Genomic DNA, 21,669 nt, shown 5'->3' on the forward strand with positions numbered 1-21,669 from the left:
CAGACTATGTTCAAATATTTCTTTCTAGCATAAATGAGAGGATGACTCAGTGATGATGAGGGAAGTTATGCTTATGGCCAATGCGGTCATAGCCCAAAGAGATCATGTTTTTAAAAATTCTGTGCTCTAGTTACTACATTTAGTGCCCTATATTTTTTTCCTTGGCAATCTAAACCCAGTCACCATAGGAGCCTGGTATCTCCTCACTTCCTTCTTCCTCCAAGAAGACCTCCAGGCAAGCCAGGCTCATAGGGGACTGCTTCAACATTTAGAGCTTGTCCCAACTAAATTAGCATTGGTTATCTTACTTCTTCTCCTATCTTTTTTTTTTTTTAAAGATTTTATTTATTCATTTGAGAGAGAGAGCACAAGCCAGGAGGAGAGGCCAAGGGAGAGGAAGAAGGAGACTCTCCACTGAGCAGGGACCTCTGATGCGGGGACTCGATCCCAGGACCCTGAGATCACGACCTGAGCTGAAGGCAGATACTTAACCGACTGAGCTACCCAAGGGCCCCTTCTCCTGCTTTCTTAACGTTCTTATATATTATTCTTATTCATGTCTTGTGATAGATTGTTAACTCTCTTATGTCAAAATTTTATCCCCAGCACAAAGCTAGGCACACAGTAGAGTTGTAAGTGCAAATTCATTGCACTGATGACTGCTTACAAGAGCCCTACAGAAAGATTCAACTAATACTCGTGACTCACTGTTAAGAGCTCGGTACGTCCACATAAGAGATCCTGTTTAATTCTTACCAACACTCTGCCCTGTAGGAGATATTGGCCCATTTTTCAGGTGAGAAAACCGAGGCCAAGGAGAGTTTCACAATTTTTCAAGATTTCACCACTCGTTGGGCTGGAATCTGAATTGCAGTTTCCCAGCTTCAAAGCTGGTGCTCTTTTCACAGTGTCATCTTCCTGGGTTTTGCTCAACACCAGCTGATCGTAGGTGGGAGAGCTTCGTACACAGAACTGTCATCACCGACAAGCTTATTGAGGGACACTGAGAAAAGAAATTCATGATTATTTTTGCAATTCTCGCTAACCAAACCCCAGGGTGCCTATGTTCTTGGGCAAGGACTGATTTTAAAAAGCAAATTACACAAATTTAGAGAGGCAGCTTTGTCACTGAAGGCAAAATTGATGACTTCCCAAGAAGAAAAATAATGTACCTGTGGCTGTCCTCTGCTGGCAAAATATTCAAGTAGTATGATCAGGGGCTACAAATATAAATTATTTATCTTATAAAAACGTGTAGTACTTAACACATCAAGGGCTTTTTAGCATGTCTACAGAACTTGACTATTTCTGTAGGAAAATGTTAAATGTGGGAATAATATAATGACCTCCTAAACATTCTGCAGATGACATTAAGTACATTATCATTTCATTAAAAAAGAAAAGAATCAATTTCATATAACAAAATAAATGGGGAGTGCCACATACAGCTTTGTCTAGCTACATTACTATTAAAGCAATTTCCACCGTGGTGGAATCCAGCTTCAATAGGCTCTCATAAGGTCAAGCTGTCCTACTAATAGATCACCTACTGTACTTAGCATCTTTCTTTTGGTTTCTTCAAGAGCTTTCGCCATTAAAAAAAAAAAAAATCCCAAACCAAAGCAAAACTGGGAGTTAGTTTATGGATGTCCCATTTGTAAATTATAATTTGAGGGTGTATTTGTTTCAGAATCTGTTCTTTAAGCCAGAGGAAACAGTTGAACTTTTCAGAAAAAAGAAGTACTTACCAAAAAAATATTTAGAGGTGGATGGAGTTGTTCAGTTGGTTGAAAGGACTGGAAAATTTGCCGAGGTCCATGAATTTCAGGAACTCGTGAAGTTTACCTCATGAGGGAATTAGGCCTAATAAGGAGAATGCTTTTCAAAAAACATTTCAATGTCAAAACATGGTTAAATGCATGGAACGTTAACTGTGCTCTTTTAACTATTTTTCAGTGTAAGGCTCTGTAGTATTAAGCACATTCACATTGTTGTACAACCATCAGTCATCCAAAATCAGAACTTTTCAAATCATGTCCAACTGAAATTTTTTAATTCATTAAACACTGATTCCCCATTCGCCCCTTCCCCCCAGCCCATAGTAACCAATAGCTTCTATTCTACTTTCTGTCTACGAATTTGACTCTTTTAGGTACCTCATGTAAGTGGAATCATGAGATGTTTGGTTTTTCACCACTGGCTTATTTCACTAAGCATATAGTGTCTTCAAGTTTCATACATGTTGTAGCGCACCGTGTAGGCTGAATAATAAACACTCCACCGTATGTATATGCCACATTTTGTTTATCCATTCATTTGTCAATGGACATTTGGGTTACTCCCACTCTTTGGGTATTGTGAATTGTGCTGCTATGAACACAGGTGTGAGAGTATCTGTTTGAATTCCTGTTTTCAGTTCTTTGGGATATATACCCTGAAGTAGGATTGCTGCATCATGTGGTCATTCTGGAAAATTCTGGTAAATTCTGGTAAAACATCATATGCTGTTTTTTTTTTTTTTTAAGATTTTATTTATTTATTTTTTTGTCAGAGAGAGAGAGAGCAAGAGCACACAAGCGGGCAGAGTGGCAGGCAGAGGCAGAGAGAGAAGCAGGGTCCCTGCCAAGCAAGGAGCCTGATGCGGAACTCAATCCCAGGACTCTGGGATCATGACCTGAGCAGAAGGCCTTGGCTTAACTGACTGAGCCACCCAGGCCTTCCAAAACATCATATGCTGTTTTTCACAGCAGCTATACCATTTTACATTGCGATTAGCAGGGCACAGGGGCTTGGATTTCTTCATATCCTCGCCAACATTTATTTTTGGTTTTTGTTTGTTTTAAAAATAGCCATCCTAATGGACATGAGGGAAGAATGTTTTTACACTGAACATGTCTTTTACTTTTTTGTTGTTAAAGGTCTTGAAACTCATTGATTTTTCCGTATTTGAATTCTGCTTATGTTTTAATATAATTTTATCTCTTTTGGTGAATTACGTATTTGATGAGTTACATACCTCTCATTAGTCTATAAGCTCAAATACGTATAGACTATGTCTGGGAAATTTTCAAGTACATAAGAGGTACTCAGTAAAATAAATATCAAATGTATAAATAGTTGAATTAATTAAATTCTCAGACCTGCATTTTTTCCCCAACTTATTTCCATTCGATTTGGCAAGTTTCATCGAACCTCTGCCATGTACCAGATTCTAGGTGAACAGTTCTTGAGTGGGTTGTCATTTTCAGACCGCCTATCTTTGTTGAAGCCCTAACCTGCACCATAAAACTTACGGCGGTTTGGGACAGTGTATTTCCACTAAAGTCATTGATCCAGTGAATATCTATTGAGGATTGAATATGTGCAAAGAAATTTCCAGTAGGTTTTGAGCAGGATGTGTTCTGTACAGTAATGGACAGAAACACACGGCTGTCAGTTTTTTCTGCCCAGTGTGCTCAGAAATCTCGATTCTCTGCTAATTAATATCTCACTCAGCTTTTAGGGCTTAAATAAAGGTCACTTTTGCAAAGAAACCTTCCCTATTTTCCTGAACTAGATTTCTTGTTATATTCATTCTCGGGACCCTGAACTGCTTCATAACACTTATCCTAATATTCATTAGTTACTGAATGATTTCCTTCTTACTAGATTCTCTGGTTGATGAGGGCAAGGTTATCTGTGTTTTATGCACTTGTTTCTCTAGTCCTAGCACAACACATGGCCCCTGGGAGTCAGGAGACATTTGATGAATGAAGTAAAGAGTGTATATGGCATCCTTGCCCTGAGTGAGCCTGCAATCTAATAGGAGAGGTTTACGAGATGACTTAGCATTGCCAATATTCACATGAACAGGATGTCGTGGAAGGAAAGAGAAGGAAAAGGTAATTCTATCGGCAGAGGGAAGGAATTTGAAGACCTCACGGCAAAAGCTTCTGAACTGTGCTGTGCCTGAGTTCATGTGAGGGGCAGATATGGGTGGGGAATGGGGAGATCTTGAAAGTGAGGTGCCTCTGAGTATGTTCTGGAAGTCCCAAATAGACCAGTCTGGCCCCAATACAAGCATAGGGATCTAGGGACTCAGGAAACACTGACAGACGTTCTTTCACTGGACACAAGTTTATCAAGTGCTCCTCTTATAGCAGGAAACCTTTGCTGCTGGGGCTTCTGCCAATGTTCATGATACAATTTTAGGTTAGGCTAAAACTGGGATTTGTTTCTGAAATCAACCCACTTCGACCTCGCTGAACTGCAAGCTAGAGTAGACGAGCTGTGAGCTTTTAAGTGAACGTGGATTCAGTCTCCGCCTAGCACCTGCCGTACACCCGGGCACCCAGCAGAGCTGCACAGCTGTCAACGAGCACGGGGGCCTTTTCTAACCGAATTTTAAAAAATTCACTTTTGCTGAAAGGACATTTTAAAAAGACACACACACGCACACGGGCGCACACGCATTTACCTATGACTCAAGCACCCTAACTCATGGCCTCTTTCCTTCCTATGTCCTCCTTTGGGCTCTGCCATGTGATGCGCAGTTTTCACATTCTTGTGACCAACGTATATCCTCAGTAGTCTGCAGATAGAGCCCAACACTGTCTTGATCTTATAGAAAAGCCTCCTGGCTTAACTCTGCCTGACAAATACGTCATCGAGTTGATGCCCCATATACCCTTTGTTCACTCACTGGAGGCTTTTGTTGTCAGGGCAGTCGCTGGAGGAGGCAGGCCCAGAGCCTCACCTGGATGGCCATGGAAGCCCGTCCCAGACAGGGAGAGGCGGGAGCCAAGGCTCCGGCGTTTGAGGAGTTTATTTGCTTATCCATCCCTCGTATCTTATTTGTTGAACACCTTCCAGGAGTTTTAAGACCCTTTCTGGTCTTAGGAGACGTTGCCATCTCTGGGGGAGGAGATTAGTTCTGCCTCCCTGAGAGCTGGCATTCTCAGGCTGGATGCGTTTCCCAATCACTAGGGGGAGATGGTTAAAATGCAGATTCCAGGGCCCCGTGGACTCCGGCACCAGGCCAGGCATCTGCGTTTAAAAGCCCCACAGGGATTCTTACACACACTCAGGTCTGAAAGCTACTGACGAAAATAGAGAGACCGGCGGCTCGAACTTGGCTCTGTTATCCACCCGGTGTGTGACCTCGGGGTAACTCCTCCATCAGCTCTTGGCCTCCGTTTCTCATCTGTATATTGGGTTTTGGTGAGAAGGAAGTGATCTTGAGTCCTCGGCTTACTGTCATTTTTAGCTGCGCACAATGTCCGAGGTAAAAGAGTTGTTACACGTTTCTCAGTGGAGATTCGGGGCTCCAGCTCTGTTCACAGGGAGGGCGGCTGGAGACTGAGGAAAGGCTCAGACGAAGCCCGGCAACCTGGTCTTGCAGTACCAGCTTTCCACCACTGGAGGTCCTTGGGAAGACTTTTCCACAGAAGGCTCAGGGAGACCGGCTCGCGAACGCGCGGACACACCCTGGCTACTTGAGGTAAACGAAAGCGAGGGGGGATGGGGGCTCAGCTACCACAGCCCAGGGCCCCTCAGGAAACTCTGATCTCTCCTCATAACCTTTCACCTATTGGTCTCGGTCTTTCAAGAGAATTCAAAATGCCAAGTCAGAAAACAGAAATACCTTCACGTATTTTATTGCATACAGAGAGATCAAGTAATTTTTTTCTCCGTGATCCATCGCCAGTACATTTGCTAAGGGGGAGATATTTATTGGTTTCACAAAATGATAGATTTTCCTCCATACACACTTGCTGATTTAGTTTCAACTGTGTGGCAGAATTCCTTAAAGACCCTATCTTTCATGTACTTTGGAGCAAGGTATGCAGCTCATCAATTCTGAAGAAAGTGTCCTGACAATATATGAGATAAATCGGAATAATATTACACTCTTACTCTTTCTTGGCAAGAGCTGCAATAGTTTTAGAAATTAGCTTAAAGACATTGCAAAGCTGAGGTGAATTTTACATTTTAGTTACTAAGGTATTTTGTAGTGTTCAAACATGAAGATCGACACAGTGTAAAAGTTAGCAGAACAGATCGGCCAGAGAGGAAAAATAATTTAGTGAATTGACTGCACACCATTTTTCTAATAGGACTGGAGAAATTTCCTCATAAATCCTCTTAGACTTCTAAGAGACAGTTATGGGCAGGTGTATGGTCCCATTAAAAATACCGTGGAAGATTATCCATCTGGTAGGGCAGTGGAAGAACTTACGTCAGTCCTCCTAAATTTGAGAGTTATTTTTTTTAAAAAGATTTTATTTATTTACTTGAAAGAAAGAGAGAGGGAGAGAGTGAGGGAACACAAGCAGGGGAAGCAGCAGAGGGAGAGGGAGAAGCAGACTTCCTTCTGCACAAGGAACCCAGAGTAGGGCTTGATCCCAGTACCCTGAGATCATGACCTGAGCCAAAGGCAGCCACTTAACAGACTGAGTCACCCAGGAGCCCCAATTTGGGAGACATTTTAATGAAATTCTGCATCACAAAAATGACAACACCTGTGCTCTGCAGGTATTGACTGTATTTCGCACCTGGTGACTCTAAGGGAGAGGCACGGTGGATGGAATGAATGACAGATGCGGAAACCAGACTCAAGGAGCCAATCAATAGCCAGGGCTGGCCTTGGAGCTCAGCACTCAGGCTAAGCTTCTTTTCTTGGTTTGGACGTTGCTATCTTGACCGTCCTGCCTGGCTACCTTAAGCTTAGAAAGTTGTATCTCATCCTCATAGAAAATGCTCATTGCCACATTTTTGTAGTGCTTCAAAAGCCACAAAAGAAGATAATCTTAACTGTGAAAGAGCATTGAGTGTAGTGTGAATTTGGGTGGGTAAGACTGAGAGCAGGGGACTAAAGACCTATAGACTATTGTAGTTGTCCAGGTAAAAGAAGGTCATTGCCTGAAAAGGATGAGGATGTAGAAAAGGAAGAAGGGGGTCAATTCAGTTCCATGGTGCCTGAATGTGAGTTGTGAGAAGGAATAAGGAGTCAAAGATGACCACCATGTTTTTGGCTTGGGTAGCTGGGTCATGTTAATGGGCTTTTGGAAAAGAAGAGGAAGGGCAAATTTTAAGAAAAAGTTTATTGATTTACTTTTGGTCAAAATTTATTTATCAATACCTGTGATGTCTCAGATAACTAGGAGGCAACTGGATAGATAAATTTGAAGGTCAGTATGGTAGACAAAATTCTCAAAGGAGTCCCAATGCCTCATGCCCTTGTAAAACCCTCTTTTTTTGAGTGCATATATATGGGGTGACTTGTAACTTTCTTCCAACCAATAGAATCTGCCAAAAGGGATTCGATGGGACATCGCTTCCATGAATAGGTCGTGAAGGGATTTTACAGATGTAATTTAAGCCTTTGATCAGTTGACTTTGAGTACATCAAATGGGAGATTACCCTGGGTGGGTCTGACCTAATCAGGTGAGTTCTTTAAGGGTTTGGGTCTTCTCTGAATGGAGAAACTCAAAGTGAGATATTTGCTTGCTGACACTAAAGAAGTGAGCTGTTGTGTCCCGAGAGGGACTGTGAGGGCAATATGGCTGAGAATTGTAAGGGTTTCTAGGAGCTTAAACTGACTGTAGCTGACAGTCAGCAAGAAATCAGGGACCTAGTGCTATAACCACAAGGAACTAAATCCTGCCAACAATGATGTGGAGCTTGGAATGGGGTGCTGAATTCCAGGAAGGAATGTAGGAGGGCAACATCTAGATAGTGGTTTTGTGAGACCCTGAGGAAAGCTCAGACCTACCTGGACTGTAGCGCCGAGGACACTGTGAAGTAATAAATGTTGCTAAGTTTGTCGTAATCTGTTTACTGCAATAGAACACTACTGTAGTTAGCACTGGGACTGGATGCATACCTTAGGGAGTCCATACCACAGAGAAATGGATGCCATCACTCAGGGAGAGCCTGTAGTGAACACCTGGAGGAACACTTCAAGAGAAGAGGAATCTGGAAGACACCATCAAAACAGAATGGGGAGGAAAAGGAGGAAGTCAGGTCAGGAAAGTCTAGGGGATAAAGGGCTTGGAGAAATGCCAAATAGTCAGCTATGTTGAATGCAGTGGAGGGATTTGTGGAGACCAGAACATGGCCAGTGCAGAGCTCATGGTGGACCTTCTGAGCCACTTTAGTTGGAGACGTTGCTGAAAAATAGGGAGGTCAGCTGTGGTGGGCTGAGGGAAGAAGGTGGAACAATTTTTCAAAAGACTTGGTGAAAAGGACAGGCAATCTCTAGAAGGAATCAAATAAAAAGTCATTTTTCTTTAGTTCTTCCTCCTCCTATACCTCCCCTTCCTCCTCCTCCTTCTCCTCCTTCTTATTCTCTTCCTCCTCCTTTTCCAGAACGAGATAGAATTGAACACATTTGTGGGCCGAGGGAACAGATCCACCTGAGCGTGAGTTTCATAATCTGCTTCATAATCCATTTACTGTTTACAGCTTATAATGTACTGGGCTACAGTTATAAACAAGATCTGCTTCTTACTTTGAGGGGTATGGGGGCAGACAGAATAACGGCCCCACAAAGACGTCCACATCCTCAGCCCTGAACCCATGAATCTGTTACCTGTTTCATAGCCAAGATGTGATAAAATTGAGGATCTTGCCATGGGGAGATTTTTCTGGGTTCTGTGGGGTGAGTCCAGTTGAATCACAGGATTCCCTACGGGAGGGGTCAATGTCAGAGGCAGATTGGCTGTCGTGGAGGAAGGGCCATAAGCCAAGGAGTGCAGGTGGCCTCCAGAAGCTGGTGAAGTGAGGAAACGCACTGTCCCCTCGGGCCCCTGGAGGGAGCAGGGCCCTGCTCACACCTCTTTCCCACTTCTAACCTCCAGAACGGTAAGGTGATGTATTTGTGTCATTTTAAGCCCCCGAACATGTGGTAATTTGAAACAGCAACAATAGGACATGAGTACAGAAGCTAATGGTAGGGACAGCCTCACAGACTCCCTCTTCAAAATGCTCCTGTTGGAGGTGCACGGGGTGCCCTGGGGAGCCCACCCAGGGCCTCTGACCACAATCAAGGACTGCCTGGTCCATGGGGAGGGAGGCAGGGAAAGCTCTACAGAGGAGGTAATAATGTCTAACCAGGATTTGGATGGAAGAGCTGATTCAGGCTGAAGGAGGCAGGTGATGAGGTGGGGAGAGCATTTTGAGAGACGGAGCAGGGGGCCTGGCTGGCTCAATTGGTTAAGGGTCTGCCTTAGGCTCAGGTCATAATCCCGGAGTCCTGGGATAGAGTACCGCATGGGTGGGGGTGGGGGTGGGGTCCCTGCTCAGTGGGGAGCCTGCTTTTCCCTTTCCCCCTCCCCCTGCTCCTGCTCTCTCTTGCTCTTCCTCAAATAAATAAATAAATAAATAAATAAATAAAATCTTTAAAAACAAACAGAGCAGCATGGACAGAACCCATAGTCAAGAGAGCGTGACAAGCATTGGAAACTTCAGGAAGAGAAGGAGGCTGACTCCAGTGTGCTCCGTGGGGCCGGGGGACAGAGCTGAGGGCTGAGCTGGTGCCCGCCTTGTTTGCCAGGTTAACTTGTTCGGATTGTATCCTGTGGACAAGGAAGCGTCGTTGAAGTCTTACTAGGGGAGTAAACGTGACAATTCTGGATGAAGGGCGTGAATGAGCTGGAAGGCTGGAAGCAGGAAGCCCACTCATGTGGGACAAGAGCTCGAGGTTGTGGTGGCTTAAATGGAGAGTCAGTTATGGAAATGAGGAAAGGACAGAGCTGACTGTGATTAAGCCAGGAGATGAGCCTGAGAAATAGAACAAGTCCCAAGGGAGAGAGAAGATGGCCAGTCCATAGGCACCAGAAGAGTCTTCAGAGATAGGGCAACGTAGGACAGGAGAGGCATCCTAAGTTGCTCTACTCTACCTACCTTCCCCCTTACAGGGAGGCGGGGGTGTGCTGGGCTTGCACTCAGTCGGCCAGTTTATGGGTGACACAGGCATCCTCTGGCTATGCGGGGAGCCAGGGCTGCGGCAAGTCAAGGGTTAAAACCTCTGCTTAGAAAAATGAATAAGGATCTTACCAAGCCCAAGAATTTGGTACCTACTTCTTCTAGCTCATCCTGAGCCTTTCTTTTCCTCCCTACTCCATCCTCCTTGGTAGGAGACATCAATACTTCTGAATAGGCTGCACACGTCCCCATCCCAGGGGGCTCTGGATCAATGAGAGGAGGCTCTTCCCTTGCCATTGGCTTCCTTGCCCTAGTTTCTTGGGTCAGCGTCAACCCTGGAGGGATAGTCAAGGCTCAGTTTAGGTTCCGCTTGGCCCTACAAGTTGTTCCCTTGCTTGGCTCCCACCCGCCAGCTCTGCTATCATTTTCTAAGCATTTCCTTCAGGGAGAATCCGATCTTTATTGCTGCTAATCCCTGAACAAGATTGGTTTGCCTTTCTAGCACTCCCGGCAGCACGCAGAGCTGTAAACCCTCCTGCACCTAGCTTTCTGTATGTGAGAAGAAGAAAAGAGGATTATAGCAACACAGGGCCCTTCACACTGATGGGTGAACTGCTATCAGAGTCTTTGAAGTCAGGAGAGGTTCTTTCCCAGAATCATCTATCAGTAGGTGGGTGGAAGCAATTGCCCCTCCCAACAGGGAGGTAAAAGCCAATTTTAAGGGTGTAAATTATTTGTTTATAGGTACTGCTCTTGGTGGCAAAATTATTGGTGGGGTGTGACACTGGGCAAATTAGTGTATTGCTGTATTAGTTCAGAACAAGGTACCAGGGACTGGGTGGTGCAAACCACAGAAATCGGTTTTTTCACAGTTCTGGAAAGTGGAAGTTCAAGATTAAGGTGTTGGCAGTTTTAGTTTCCTCTTCTTTTTCTTAAATTTCATTTAATTTTAATTGAATTAATTCAAATTAAATATTATTAGTATTAGTATTAGTATTCCCCCCCCCCCCCGGGGGGCATCTCTCCTTGTTTGTAGATGGCTGTCTTCTCCTGGTGATCTAGCAGCATCTTCCCTCTGCTCATGTGCGTCCCTGGTATCTCTTCCTGGGTCCAGACCTCCTCTTCTCTTGACGATACCTTTCAGCTTGGGTCAGGGCCCACCATACAACCTGATTATACCTTCATTTCCTCTTTGAGGTCCTTCTATCCAAATACACTCACACAGGTGAATTTTCAGGACACAATTCAACCCATAACACTTATGCTCCCAAAGTTCCATTTCTTTCCTCTCCTCTAAAAATAGGGGTAACAGTTGTAACTACCTCCTATGGGTGGACTGGGTTATTAAGTGAAATGTTACATGAAAACAGTTTAATGTAGCAGCTGACACTTAGTGCTTAGCCAAAGTCGGATACGTGCTGCTGAGTCTGATGACCACACCCCTCGTGGTGACATTTTCAACGAGGGTGTAAGTACATTCTTTGACCTTAAAAAGTTGTCTCAGGTCTGTGTTCCCTTCACTCTACTAAAATTCTTAGCAATACATCTAGAACACATAGGAAACTAGTAACACTGGTTTCTTCTAGAGTGAGAAGTATATGGTTAAGGTTTTAATGTTTATTTTTAAAGATTTTATTTATTTATTTGAGAGAGAGAGAGTACAAGTGTCGGGGGTAGGGGCAGAGGGAGAAGCAGACTTCCTGTTGAGCAGGGACCCCAATGTGGGACTCAATTCCAGGACCTAGAGATCCTGTCCTGAGCTGACACGTAACTGACTGAGCCGCCCAGATGTCCCTGTTTTAATATTGTTGATACCAATATTTGTTGTAAAAAAGATTTGAAAACTTCAGTGTAGACCTTTATGTCATGTCCTTCCTTAATAGCTTTTATCTCTAGACTGATAGATTTCATTACATAAAAAATAAACCTTTCTTTACAAGTATATGCATGTTTATGTTTATGCTGATTTTTAAAAGAAATCCTTCTCATTCCAATATTCTAAGGATATGATCCATATCTCAGTATGTTCTTCCAAGAGTTTCATGTTTTTATGTTTTGACCTTTAACTTGATGTGGATAAATTTTTGTACCTTCTATTTGACAGAGATTTAATCTTTCCATTTTTTCTCCATATGGGAAGCTGGTGGTCTCAACACTATTTATTGAACAGTTCATCCTTTCCCTATTGATTTGTAATTCCTTCTCTATGATGTATTAAAATTTCATAGGCATGTACTCAGATCTGTTTTGGGGGCTTTTTATGCGGTGCAGTTCTACCCCTGTACCTCTCTCACGGTTTTAATTATTATATTATTTTAAGGAAGTCTTATCATCTAGGGGGGCAAGTTGTTGTTGTTATTGTTGTTGTTGTTTTACCTTTGATCTTTGCAGAATGTACTTACCTATCTGAATTTTAAAATCAGTTTCTGTAAATGGTGATTTTTAATTTCATTGTACTAGTGTCGGAGGAAGTGTACCCCATTCCCATCCCCTTCCCACACGTTTAGGTTCAGGCAGACCAGTGGTCCCTTCCTCAGAGGCTGTGATCTGACAGGTAAGGTGTGTGGACTGGGACCCTTGAGGTTTAAGTCCCCTCAGGTGGCTCCCATGCCTCTGTAGTTCCACCAAAGCGGGTTTGTGGGGGGTGGGAGTGGCAAACTCTCTTTTGATTTTATCATCTGCTTTTCCAGCCTGAATGGCCCAGTGAAACCCCCACCATCATAAATGTTCCCTTTGTAGCTGTCTGACCTGTTTCTCTCTTGTGGCTTAAAAAAGTTTTATCTTTATCCTTGGCATTCTGCATTTTACTATATGGATTCTACATGTGCATTTTTGTTTGTGCTTATGTAATCACCACGGTAGGTGTCCCTCTGTCCTTCTTCAGTTGTGGAGAGCTCTGAACCCATTTTCCTTTAATTTAGATTTCTGCCCCTGCATCTTCTCGAACAGAGCTCCCATTAGATGCACGAGGAAGCCTTCTGCTCTTCCCTCTGTGTCTTTTAAATTCTCGTGCATTTTATCTCCATGTCCCTCTGCAGAGCATTCCAGATGATTTGCTTCATACCATATCCTTTCTTACTTTAACTTTGCCCTGTCATGAGTTTATCTAGTTTGTTAACTTGCAAAAAGTTAATTTCCGTGGCAAAGTACATTATTGTTTCCGGAGGTGATTGGCTACTCTGACCAGTTTTAATTCATGCTTTTGTGGTTCGATTAAATGGATGTTATTTCTTCCTTTACCTCTTTGAAGCCCTTACCCATCCTTATGTTAAGAGCACTTCAGAATGGTCTATTATTCCACTTTGTGGGAAGCAGAGTTGCTTGCCAGACTTAGCAAAAACCAAAAGGAAATAAAAAGGATGACTAGTTAAAATTGAATTTTAAATAAACAATGAATCATTATTTTTGCATGGATATAATATTGCATGGATAAGTGTATCCCGTGCAATATTCGAGTCATACTAATGTTCAAAGATTTTCATTGTCTTCCATTGTATCTGGCAATTCCACGCCTATTCTGGCACTTGCAGGGCTATGGTCTGTATTTCTAACAATATCCCCCGGTGATTGTGATATGCATCAAACTTGGGCAGGACAAATCTGCACCCCACTATCTCCCTAGTTGGGAGGAGAGTTATTCCATTTTGTGGTTTGTTGCTATCTTCTTTGGTGTTAATGTTTTTTCACATGATTAAAAATGACAGTTTGCTGTGGAATCGTAAGTAGGTTCTTGTCCAAGTTTTCCCTTCATTTTTTTTTTTCTCTCTGTCTGGCAGCTCTAAAAGTTGTCTCCATCTGGTTTCCTGGAACTTCCTGTCCAGAAGCAGCTCTCACCGCAGTGGCCTGACCTCCACGGCCATGCAGAGGACCTTGCAGGACCCGTCATCAAGCCAGTGGACAATGTGACACAGGACCAACCTTCAGCTCTAGTGTCAATGAAAGCTGTGCCCATTTCTAGTCGATATATGGTTCCTTTCATTTTTAACTGCACTCAGCCCATTCAAATTAAATGTGTGTGTGCTCGCTGACAGGTTTAAAACAAAGAGGGAAGGTTGTGGTGTTAATGCCATTTTCATGAGAAGTCTTTATGGCTCTACCCTAATTCCTGTTTCTTTAATCAATGAATTAGTGGTGACCAAAAAGGATAATGAAGAATTCTGGAATAGGTTGCCCTCTGTGAGTTAAACTAATGAAATTCACTGTGTGGGTAGGTTTGGCCACTTATGGATAGAGGAGACGGGAAGGAGGAAATGTGTGGCTCAAGAGTTTAGGAAAATTCCAGATGCAGGTAAGATGCTGGTTGAGAGAGGCAGGGTTGAAATAAAATAAAAATAAAATCTATGACTCAGGAAGCTAAGATCTAACCTCGCAAGCAATACTCTGAAGAAACTTTGCAGCACTGAACTCAGAATGCAGACCCCGGGCTGTCAGAGATGGTCCCTGGAGAGACTGCCCAGCTGCACATCCACTCAGTGAGCTGACCTTGCCATGAGGATGAGTGCACTGAGCTACGAAGACATTGGTGAACTAGCATCGAAGGTCATCTATTGCTACAGGCTGAATTGCATCCCTCCAGAATCCATGGGTTGAAATCCTCACTCTCAATACTTCAGAATGTACCTATATTTGGAAATAGTCCTTAAAGGGATATTTAAAGTACAGTGAGGTCATATGGATGGGCCCTAATCCAATCTTCTGAGTGGTGTCCTTGTAAGAGGAAGAGATGAGATTTGGACACAGGCATCCAGAGGGAGGACCATGTGAGGACATAGGGAGGAGGGGGACATCTGCAAGCCAAAGAGAGAGGTCACGGAAGAAGCCAGCTTTGGGGACACGTTGATCTTGGAGTGAACTGTGAGAAATAAATTTCTGTTGTTTAAGCCCCATGCCACCCCATCTGCGGTACTGTGTTGTGGCAGTTCCAGAAAATGAATATATCCATCCAACTCTTTGCCCCCTGATTTCGGACCTGAAGTAGCCTTATGGTTATGATTTGACCTCCCGTGCAGCCATTATTATGAGGAAAGAATGCAGTCACCAGACATCATGAGAATCCTGGCCGACTTGTCAGCTCTATTTCCCACCGTGAGTTAGTTAACTGGCATTCTGGTTAATGCATCTGTTTTACAAGCATGTTAAGGATGGTTCAGGCTTTGAGTTCTGCTATGACTTGTTAGTCCTGTAAAACGGGTTTCTGGACCTACAGAGGCTTTTTCATACTGGAAATGTTTTGACCATGTCTCCCATTGTGGGACATAGAATAAATATTCAGCTTTTACAAGTGTTTTCTCGAAGCGATGTGCATAGCAGGCGTCCCATCGCATCCTCAACCCTTTACCTGTGAAGCTTTGTGGTCAAAGACGGGATGGAGAAGCAGGAGACGGTGCTGGTACAGGATGAGGATGTTAGGTGTTCAAAGGACTTAGTTAAAAAAAAAAAAGAACCTTAACATTTAGTAATTTGTTTTTTCAGCTGCTGTAAATATCCTAGTGGTCACTCTAAATTGGCTGTGTAAAATTGTAGCATCAAAACTTCTGTTTCGGCAAAGCTGTGTGGCACACGGGTTAGTGGGAATGGGCATTAAAAACAGCTGGAGAGGTGAGTAATTGCAGCAAAGTCCCACTGTGGACCTGAACTTGACAGCCTATGAATTAAAGCTCCTATTATATTGGGCCAACCTCATGAGCTAGCTTGTTTTCCAATGATCGAAGGTAAAGTTTAGTCAATATCCCTTTTTTTTTTCCACTGGGCTATGGAGAAAAGTCAATGGTTTTCACTTGAATTTTCATTTATCCACAAACAGGTTGCTACTAGCTAGAAGTTTTGAAACCTCATTATTTTTCCTTTGCGTTCAATGGTGTTGAAGTCATAATTATACTGCTGGAACTAAAAGCGTGTGTCTGGTATGTATGTGGCAGGTGTGTATGTGTGTATGGCATGCGTATATGTGTGGCATGTGTGGTATGTTTATGTGTGGTGTATGTATGGTGTGTGTAGTGTGTGTATGTGAGGTAAGTGTGGTGTATGTGTTCGTGTAGTGTATGGTGTGAGTATAGTGTGTGTGTATATGTGCGGTGTGTGTGGTGGGAGTATAGTGTGTAGTATGTGTGTGGTGTCAGTGTAGTGTGGGAATGTGATGTGGTCTGTGCTTATGTGTGGTATGTGTGCATGTGGTGTGTGTGTGTATGTGTTGTGGATATATGATGTATGTGTGTGGTATGTGTGGTGTGGTATAGTGTGTGTATATGTGTGTAGTATGTATAATGTGAGTTTGGTGTGATATGTGTGCACGTGTGGTATGTATGTATGTATTTTGTGTGTATTTGTGTGGTTCACATATATGGTATGTGTATGTGGGGTGTGTAGTGTATGTGTTGTGGGTGTATTGTGTGTGTTGTGTGTATAGTGTGTGTATATGTATGTGGTATGTGTGCATGTGTGGTGTGTGTGTGTGCATGGTGTGTGTGGTTTACATGTGTGGTATGTGTATTGTGGTTTGTGTGTGTGTATGTGTGGTGTGTGTGGACATGTGTGTGTGTGTGTTTGAGCACCATACATGCATACACTTCAAAGTTTCCAAGTCCCTGCTAAAAGAGGTCAGCAGCAGGAGAGGTCTGTTTTCCTCCAACTTTTAAACTCTGTGCATGCCTGCATAATGATGGTCATGACTCTGTCAAGGCAAAGGGGGCTGACCTGGGAAAGGACAGGATCTTGCAGCCGTACCACTGTGTAGAGGAACTTGAGGAAGCGGACCTTGCATCAGCAGATCTCAATCTCCTCCTGTGTATGGTCCCTCCAGTCCTTGTTCACTCCCCTCCTTGGCTCCTTCCCCAGGGTATGAACATGGCAACTGGGCAGTGGACACCCAAGCCTATGATGAGTCCGTCATCTTGGAAAGAGCAGACCAGTCCAGTGTGGCAGGACTTGAGGGACCTAGAACATATCTCTCTGGCCATTACTTCCTCCTCTCCAGACCTGTGCTGGGGCTCAAAATCCTTTTACTATTGTCCTGAATTTAGGGTCCTCAGATGAAGTGCTTCTAACTGGGTTATATACTGATTTCTCCAGCAGGGTAACAGATTAGAAGTTAACAGAGGCTCCTTACTCAAATCCATTAGGGACTCATTGTCACGTGACAAAAACTGGGTCCCAAGGGAATATGATGGAGATGCTAAAATCCTTAGAAATAGTATGAAAGATCTTCTTTGCCCTCCTGGCCACAGATATGCTCCAGAAGCTATGACCTGCTCTCTAAACTTGTCAGTTTGTCCCCTCCCTGCTTAGTCATTCGGAAGGGAGGAGTTTAGCAAACCTTGCTAGCATCCGTCCTACTGCTTCCCCACAAACACCAAGATGCCCTCTTAGACAGTGGGGCTCTGGATCACAAGCTTTCAAACGTGAATGCACTTAAAGAGCGAAAAGAAGCTGATTTGTGGGAATAAAGACGGGGAGACCAGATGGATGACAATACCTTCAAGTCAGGGTTGCAAGATAGTGCTTAGAAATAATCCTCTACCAAGGAAGTTCCAGAAATGTTGAAAACATAATAAGGATTTGAACACAACATTTTCTGTCTCCTCTGGGACCTGCCTCTTGACTTCTACACCAAGGAGGTGGATCAGCAGAGTTCAGCCTTTGCCCCTGAGACTGGCCCTTTTTTTGATCTTGGCAACTGAGTGTGGACAGTTCCTGACTGTGATATTTGGGCAAGCTTCTCATTGGCACTCTTCTATGATGTCAGTACGCAGTCCTTAAAAATAAAATTCATTCCACCTTCCGGGCCATTCTAAATATATTTTAATTCAAAACAAAAGCACCAAGTTAGGCATTTTTAATCTTCCTTAATTATCCAGAAGAATGCTCATCACGGGTCTAGATCTGGATTATTCCACTTTCTCTTTTCTAAAATACCATCCTAATTAGTCTAAAATTCTTGCAATCTCAGCCCCTCTAAAATTTTTCACTATCTTTGTTGAGGTTTTTCCACTATTTTCCTGCCTTTTTCCAAGTGTTGTGATAAATGGCATCTCTGACTGTAGGTGGATTTGATTTTGATTTACAGAAGGTTCTCATATTTATAGGTTAGAGAGCTTGGTTTCAGATATTTCTAGTTCATGAAGATAAGTCTGTCCATGAACCATAAGGAGGGCAAGGGAAGGGCCAGATGAAGGGGGTTGCAATGCTGTTTGTCTGATCAAAGGTATGTCTTGGGCCACCATTTAGCCTCTCTTTTAGGACATCATTGAAACTATTAACCCTATGGTTCAGTTCAACACACTTTAATTAAGCATCTACTATGTGCTAGGCCATGGACTCGGCATTAGACGAGATAAACACAAACATAAAGACACAGGCTGAGCTTACACTCTTTAGGGGCATGGGAGAGATAAATAAACAGAGCACCTCACTAGAATGGGGTTGATGTTCTGTCAGAGGTATTTTAAAGGATTTCAGGGGTCACTGAGGGAGAGGCTGAGAGGGGTGTCCTTAGCTTATGACTGAGGGCATTGTTTCATGCCCCATGCATGAGTTCTCATCTATGGCTCTGAAAGAAAAAGAAATGCATGACCCATTTGTGATCTGTTTTGAAAACAGAAATTTAAAATAATGAACAGATAATTTTTTCATGCCCTATGGCTCTTAGCTATGATGGACTGCCATTTATTTATCTTTATCAAATTCCAGGAAATGGGTTTGCAAAAAAATCATGTACTTTTATGGTTAAGTGAAATCTTTTGTAGTCTTGTCAGAATGCTCTGGACTTGTTGGGATGTGAAAGTGAGGTGTTCTAATGGATTCTCAAGTCCAGGGGAGGCAGTTTCAACTCTGAAGGGATTTTTGGAAATGCCTATCACAGTTCCCTCTCACTAGTTTTACAGAGAATGGACTATTAGCATAGTAAGTTGAACCAGAAGCAGAAAAAAAAAATTCCCTTTTTGGTTTTGTTTTCTTTTGTTTTGCCATGCAGAGTGCAGAATTCAAGCAGCGGGGGAATGCATTCTGTAAGTCAGTGCATGTATTTCCAGACTATTTGTACAAGCTATAATTGTCTAAACCGCTTAACAGGGTAGCGCATCCTGGGGCAAGATGATTCGTTGGGATTAATGGAATTTTGGCATCCACTCAGTGCATTGGCAATCCGTGGGCTGTCATTAACCCGCAGGATGCATTTACCTCTCCCAGTAGGGCTTCCTCCTGGGTAGCGATTGCTAAGTGGAGTGCCCAGGAAAAAGTCATGTCCACTATTTCTAATTATACCTGAACATTGATGTAACCACCGAGTTTCTAATATTATCTCTAAGAAGTCATCTTTACTTATTGCTTGAGACATTCCACGGAAGTTTTTAAGAAAGAAAATCTGAATTTCTAATTCGAGATACCTGAGTGATAACTAGTAACTTCGATTACAGTGAACAAAATTGTTGGGTTTGTTTCGGCTTTAGAAGGCTTGCCAATGGAGCAGAGGTGCTTACTGAAGTAAAATTAATATGTTCCAGAAGTAAAAAAGGAGAAGCTTGTCAAGCAATTATTTCTTTTAAACCTACTGGCTCTTTTCAAGATAGCTAGATCAATTAGTGAATAATAAATGTTGCTTTTAAAAGGAAAATGAAACCACAACTTATTGTTCAAAGGTATTGTTAGAAGTGGCGTTTTTGAAGAGTATCTACATTCTTGGCATGAACACATTAAATGCTCAAAATGTTGTGTTTTTTTAAAAATCAAAACACAATTTTCAGACTTTCAGGATCCATGATGTTTTCCAACTTGAGCCTTGGCCCTTAAAGGCTGGAAGGTATTTTTCACACAAAACTGACATATATATATATATATATATATATATATATATATATATATATATATATATATGTAAATTTTTTAAAGATTTTATTTATTTATTTGAAAAAGAAAGAGCACAAGAGGGGGGAGGGACAGAGGGAGAAACAGACTCCCTGCTGAGCAGGGAACCTGATGCAGGGCTGGATCCCGGGACTCCAGGATCATGACCAGAGCCGAAGGTAGTCGCTTAACCAATTGAGCCACCTGGTTGCCTCAAAGCTGACTTGGTTTTAATCTGATCAGGATGAGCAAGTAAAAAAATATCAAACTCTTCCCTTCTGCATTGTGATGTCTTCTTCGGACAGAATTTGTGGCAGAGCGCTGTTTGCCCTTAAAATCGATAACATTTAGGGTGAAGAATAGTCTTGGAGTCTTCTTTATGTTGACTTTTTAGATTGAAGCCACCTTCTCCTCACTGACCATCGTGCAGACCATCCTGTAGCTGTTAACCTTCCATTTCATGTGGAGGCTGAGAAACAAGCAGAGTCACACTGGGGTGGGTGTCAGGGGAGAGATAACTGGTTCCTATTTGTGATCCCTGCTTTGATGTTAGCAAATGATAATTCACGTCCATCCAGTGAGGGCGTAAGAAACCACCGAGTTCTAAAGATGTCTGCTGCTGAGGTAAATGGCAGTGTCCCTTTGGAAAGTAATTAGAATGAACGAGAGTTCCTTTCAAACATCTGGGGCCTTAGAGTTACATGAAGAGCACCCACTGTATGGTGAACACATATGTGATTCCTTGCTCGGCTTCAGTGTTAAGTTTAGCTCACAGCAGTTCCATACTCTACCAATGACCCTTGTAGAAGCTAAATTTGATGGTAGTTGAAAGGCACATAACAAAAGAAGATACCATCAATGCATCCATGATGATGATGTGTGTCCTTAGCTGGAGAGAGATGTTGTAATAAATGAACATGGAGCCAGACGGCCTTATAAAATGAGATTCTATCTTAGACAGCAGTGTTTTGTTGAATGAACTATCATTAAGAATGAATTCCACTTAGGGGCACCTGGGTGGCTCAGTCGGGTAAAGCCTTTGCCTTCAGCTCAGGTCATGATCCCAGGATCTTGGGATCGAGCCCCACATGGGGCTCTCTGCTCAGCAGGGAGCCTACCTCCTCCTCTCTCTCTGCCTGCCTCTCTGCCTACTTGTGATTTCTGTCTGTCAGATAAATAAATAAAATCTTAAAAAAAAAAAAAAAGAATGAATTCCACTTAGATGTGAGGAACTAGCCTTTCAGGGATTAGGTGAGAAATGTGACTCCTCTATTATGCGAGAGATTCTATAGTCTTTATGATCAGGCACACCACTGTAAAGTCTCATTCTGTGAAACCCTATCATCACATTGCCAGCAAACCTTTGATGTACCTTGAGTTGAAACTACACCATTACATTTTCATGAGAACTCACTATTTGCCTCATTATAAGCATTTTGTCACATTTCCTTCTGTTTAAATAATCCAACTTAAAAAGAATTGTCTTGAAGAGACATGAGTCATTCTTTTTACATGAATTCCTGTTTTGGGTTCTGCCAAAAACAAACTAGTGTTTATTTTTCATGAATGTGACACGTTGATTCTTGTGTTTATCTTTCTGCCATTGTGATCATATCCAAAAGAAGACACTGAGAAGCATGGCTTCTTTTGTTCTGTAGCAAAGGTCAGTTGCAAAGAAATGAGTCATTTTGAGACATTGTATATTGCAATGACTGGGACGCACTAGTTAAATTTTAGGGGGTCCAAAGGTGTCGGGGTGCCAAGTAGGGCAATGTGGTAGGTTTTCCTGGATATAGGACCTTGAGTGCTAAAGTCATAAAATTCTGGACAAACCAAGACCGTTGATCAACCTATTGCTATGACTGACCGTCAGCAGAACAGTGGAGCAAATAAGGAGCAAGACAGAGGAGCCGTCTGCTTTTCTC

General features: G+C 42.8%; 1 long non-coding RNA gene across 1 annotated transcript; it reads left to right on the forward strand.

The window, feature by feature from the left end:
* The first annotated feature begins 7,813 nt into the window (after positions 1-7,813).
* Positions 7,814-13,977, forward strand: LOC116575528. The gene is made up of 3 exons (XR_004279812.1): positions 7,814-8,005; positions 8,351-8,403; positions 13,684-13,977. It is a non-coding gene; the product is annotated as an uncharacterized LOC116575528 (long non-coding RNA).
* Positions 13,978-21,669: the final 7,692 nt, after the last annotated feature.

Source organism: Mustela erminea, chromosome 16 (assembly GCF_009829155.1).
Source record: "Mustela erminea isolate mMusErm1 chromosome 16, mMusErm1.Pri, whole genome shotgun sequence".
Taxonomy (NCBI): domain Eukaryota; kingdom Metazoa; phylum Chordata; class Mammalia; order Carnivora; family Mustelidae; genus Mustela; species Mustela erminea.